Source organism: Oryctolagus cuniculus, chromosome 9 (assembly GCF_051225735.1).
Source record: "Oryctolagus cuniculus isolate XC-2025 breed Fujian yellow rabbit chromosome 9, ASM5122573v1, whole genome shotgun sequence".
NCBI classification, from domain to species: Eukaryota; Metazoa; Chordata; class Mammalia; order Lagomorpha; family Leporidae; genus Oryctolagus; species Oryctolagus cuniculus.
In genome coordinates, this window is record NC_142875.1 from 1,827,645 (window position 1) to 1,832,311 (window position 4,667).

At 57.0% G+C, this 4,667-nt stretch overlaps 1 long non-coding RNA gene across 5 annotated transcripts; it reads left to right on the forward strand.

The window, feature by feature from the left end:
- Window positions 1-639: 639 nt before the first annotated feature.
- LOC149124491 (uncharacterized) lies at window positions 640-2,676 on the forward strand. Of its 5 annotated transcripts, none has more exons than XR_016212661.1 (3): window positions 640-1,781; window positions 1,995-2,441; window positions 2,563-2,676. It is a non-coding gene; the product is annotated as an uncharacterized LOC149124491 (long non-coding RNA). The 5 variants fall into 5 exon arrangements; XR_016212663.1 differs by having other exon boundaries at window positions 640-1,490; window positions 1,613-1,781; window positions 1,995-2,676; XR_016212660.1 differs by having other exon boundaries at window positions 1,934-2,676.
- Window positions 2,677-4,667: the final 1,991 nt, after the last annotated feature.

Consider the following 4,667-nt stretch of genomic DNA (forward strand, 5'->3'; position numbering starts at 1 on the left):
CAAGAAGGGGGCACAAGGAAGGGCAGGGAGGAGCCTGCCCCAGGCCACCCGTGCACCCAGCGCCCTGCGGAGAAGCTGGGGACCCCCAGAAGCCAGGAGGCAGATGTGGCCGACGCAGAAGACGGAGCGGGACCTGCAACGCCAGCAAGGCTCTACTCCTCACCCAAGCCACACGGCTCGGTGTAACCCGAGCACAGTACCAAGGGCAGTGAAGGAACCGGACAAGCTAACCTCAAGACTGTTAGAAGAAACAGAGGACAAAGGCATTTTTAAAAATGAATAAACAGTGTAAGACGGCAAAGCACAGTTGACAAAGACCAGTGATCAACAGCACAGTGTTGGCTCAGAAACAGAAAAGTAACAAATAGTGAGAACAAGGAGGAGGGGCCACAGAGACGAGGACCCACAGACGGGAGGGAAAGGCGCCCTGCAAGCGAGGTCTAGAGCAACACAACCACCACCCTGCACGGGAGCAAACTCCAGGTGGGACCAACACCAGCGACCGTGAGGCCTCTAAGAGAACCGGGGAAGACCCCAAAATATCAGAGGGTGAAGGGTTTGACTGTGATGGGGTTCCAGACCCCAAAATACAGCCCTCAGCACTGAGGAAACAGCAGAAGCAGGAGGGTCCCCTGTCGCTCCCCCTCTTCGTGGAGGAATGACACAGGACCCTGCGCTGTTCTTTTGTCTGCTCGGCCCTCCCCGGGTTTGCTGCTGGTTCTTCCCGGGTTGGCTACCATCCCTTCCACCTCCGTGGAAGGGCAGTTCCCCCTGGCCACTTTTCCCCACTTCCGCGGGGGAGCGGCACACCGCCGGCCGGCTCTCTCGGGGGCTGCTCAGGTGTTCCTCTTAGATGTTCCCGGTGCATGTTGTCTCTCTCCTCCTTTATAGTCCTCTTCCACCAATCCCAACTCTGCTACCCACACGCCGAGTACGCTGCTCTCCTCCAATCAGGAGCAGGTCCTACAGTTTATTGGTTGAACTGGAGGCAGCTGTGTAGAAGCTGTTTCCTCCTCTCCCAGCGCCATATTGTGGGAGAGCAGATGCATAGAATAAGTCTTAATTCCAGTAACAGTCTAGTCTGAGTTGCTCCCCACAGTCCCCCACAGTGCAACTGAGAAGGCCCTGGGGGACAGGAGGAGAGACACCCCTGCCAGGAAGATACAGCGTGTGGGGAGCAGCGAGCATGCACCCCAGCTGAGCCCCCGTGCCCCCCGGGCCCTGCCGCTGCGTGTCCAGCCTGGCGTAGACGTGGCTTCCTGCTCTGGAGCTGTCCGTCACCTGCACGTGCACGGGATGGACCTGCGTGTTACTCTCCTACTCTCCTGTGGCAAGTCCCTTCCGTGTGAATCTCGCGCTGGGTAAGGGAAACAGAATTCTCCTCCCCTGCACCTGTCACTGACTTCAGTGAAAAGATGCCAAAAGTGGTGCTGAAGGACAAACGGAAGAGAGGGAACACCCAGGACTGGCTCGCTGCAGACAGACACAAGGTGAGAGGACCGTGTGTGTGCTCCACCACCCAGCAGCAACCTGCAAGAACGCGCAGGTAGAGAACCGAGAGAAAACACGCGTGTGTCCCGAACACCATCTGCTCAGTCTCACTCACGTCTAGGAAACCCAAGACTTCGCGGTGACGGCATCAGGCATCACAGCTCGTGTGAAGGGCAGCGTTCTGTACACTCAGACGGCAGATGGACGCCGCGTGGGTCCCAGCCGCGCCCAGCCAGAGCACAGGGCGCGCCCCCAGCGCCGCGCCAGCGAGCCGTCAGTCACACACGCAGGTGAGGAGCCCTCACAACTTTTTCCTTTTTGTTACTTTCAAAGGTTGTATTTCCAGGAGGCATCGGGGGGGGGGGGGGGGGGGGCAAATCCCAGAACCGCCCTCCTCCGTGAGATTTCCATGGTTTGCCCACATCTGTCACTCTCTCCTCAGCTACCACCCTGCCCAGGGTCTCGCTCTCTGGCACGAAATCAAACTCGGTTTCTCTGCTTAGTCACAGGAGCGTCTTCTGTCCCTGACACACCAGCACCCAGGCTCCCTAAGCACAGTGCCAGCGTCACCCACTCTGCGGCGCCGTGCTGGCTGCCCCTGCCACTCATGTGCCCTGCAGACGAAGCCGTGACGAGACCAAGCACTGGATTCCTCCAAGGACGGGGCACTGGGACCATGCCGGGGCGCTGGGACCAAGAGGGTCTCTGAGTCAGCAAAACTGGATCCTGCACTCAGCGCTGCCACCTCAGGGGACCTAATGGGGCGAGGCGACACCCACCTCCCAGTCAGTGCTACGCCCATTTCAGTGCTCACAGGAAACCCACCCAACACTGACACATCAGCAGACAGGCGCAGTAGGAAAGGCTCAACTCCAGAAGCAGGGGTGCGATACAGGGGCACACCGGCCCCACCCCTGTGAAAGGAGCCACACGCGGACACGGAGACCCAGGTGGGCGTGCAGGAATAAGGCGGGAGCCGACGCTGGGCACAGCAGGTGAAGCTGCTGCTTGGGACACACGTGCCCCACAACAGCACTGGTTCAAGTCCCACCTGCTCCGCTTCTGTTCCAGGTCCCTGCTAATGCACCTGGGAAAGCAGCAGAGGATGGCCCAAGGACCTGGGCTCTGCACCCATGCGGGGCATCCAAACGAAGCTCCTGGCTCCTAGCTCTGGCCTGGCCCAGCCCTGGCCATTGTAGCCATTAGGGGAGTGAACCAGCGGATGGAAGATCTCTCTTTCTCTCTCTCTGCCTTTAATAAATAAATACTGTTTTTCTGAAAAAAAAAAAAAAAAACATTAAAAAAAGAGAAAGGCTCCTCCAACAGGGAGAGCCTGAGCCAGGGCCACCACCCCCACCCGTCCTCTCAGCACCAGCCCCTTCTCTCTGACGAAGTGCAGAGTGTGCCTGTGCCCGCCTTCCTCCCCTCTCACCAAGTTCCCCACACAAATCCTGTCCGCTTCTTACAGCCCCTCCCCTGCCGCCTCGGATCACTGAATAAACTCCCTGGAAGATGCCCCCCTCACCCTGTGCAGCGCAAACTCCAGCAGGAGACACGGGAGCCTGGTGGCTGGACTTGTCCCTCTGGGTCGTCCACCACCGGACAGCAAAGGCAGAAAGGAAACCAGAAACCGGTCAGCTCGAGCCAGCCAAGCCAGGACAGCTCCTGCAGCCTCCCTGGGTTTGCAGCCACACACGGCTGACATCCCAGCGAGACGTGCAGACTGAACAGGAGTCTGTCTCCGTGTTTGGATCATGTGCAGAGCTCAAGGCAGACAGGCTGGAGCCCAGAGCGCGCGTCTACGGGGGAGGACACAGCCCCGGACTATGCCTTGGAAACACCGCCGATCCAGCCCACGTGGTGTCCCCACCCCACCCCCAGCACTGCCAGGACGGGGCAGGGCTGCCCCCTGTCACTCCTTGGCTGTCGGTCCCACAGGACAACCAAGCTCAGGGCCCACCCCGGAGTCCAGGGACAGGATCCAGCGTGCGGATGCTGGGAAACACACCTCCTTCCCGCCTGGGTTCTCCCCCTTCGCCCAAAACAAGCATGCAACAGGCTGAAAGCAAAAGAATGAGAACTCAACTCTCCACCAAGCCAGACAGGAACGGAATTTCCATAAACGTAAAACAATGACACCTGTCTCTCCATGGTTTTTGCTTGGAGGAAATTCAGTTATTATCGAGAAAATATATATCCATTATGTGACCATAAACATGGGTTGACTGGAGCCGGCACTGGGCAGAGTGAGTAAAGCCGCCACCTGCGATGCTAGCATCCCATATTGGCACTGGTTCAAGTCCCAGCTGCTGCACTTCTGATCCAGCCCCCTGCTAATGCGCCAGGAGGGCAGCAGGGTATGCTGTGAGTGCTTGGGCCTGCACCCACGTGGGAGACCCGGAGGAAGCTCCTGGCTTCGGGTCAGCCCAGCTCCAGCTGCTGCAGCCAACTGGGGAGTGAACCAGGATGGAGGCCCTCTCTCTGCCTTTCAAATAAATAAATAATCATTTTAAACAAATGGGTTTATTGGGCCGGCACTGTGGCATAGTGGGTAAAGCTGCTGCCTGCAGTACCGACATCCCAGATGGGCATCAGCTTGAGTCCCTGCTGTCCACTTCCGATCCAGCTCTCTGCTGTGGTCTGGGAAAGCAGAGAAGATGGCCCAAGTGCTTGGGCCCCTGCACCCACGTAGGAGACCTGGAAGAAGCCCCTGGCTTCAGATGGGCCTAGCTCCAGCCATTGCGGACATGTGGGAAGCCAACCAGCAGATGGAGGACCTCTCTCTCTGCCTCTCCCTCTCTCTCTGTAACTCTGACTTTCAAATAAATAAAAATCTTTTTAAAATGGGTTTATGTTACATGAGTTAAAAATAATATTTAAATTATTTTAATTTCTGACATGGCCAGCAGGGTCAATGGATTTCAACCACAGAAACAAACATTCTGGGGAACACTCAATGATTATAAAAAGCGTAGAGGAATTCTGAGATCAAATCACTTGGGAACTGCTAACATGTTTCATTTCATACTTGATTCTGAAAATGAACTTGATGACAGCAAAATATTTCAGAAAAGCTCACTGTGGCTTGACTTAAACCTCTAATGAGGGCATTCAGCTGAGCGCCTGCTGACGTCTCCTACCTGCAGCACTGCTGCCGGCTGTGCAGAGCGCGGCAC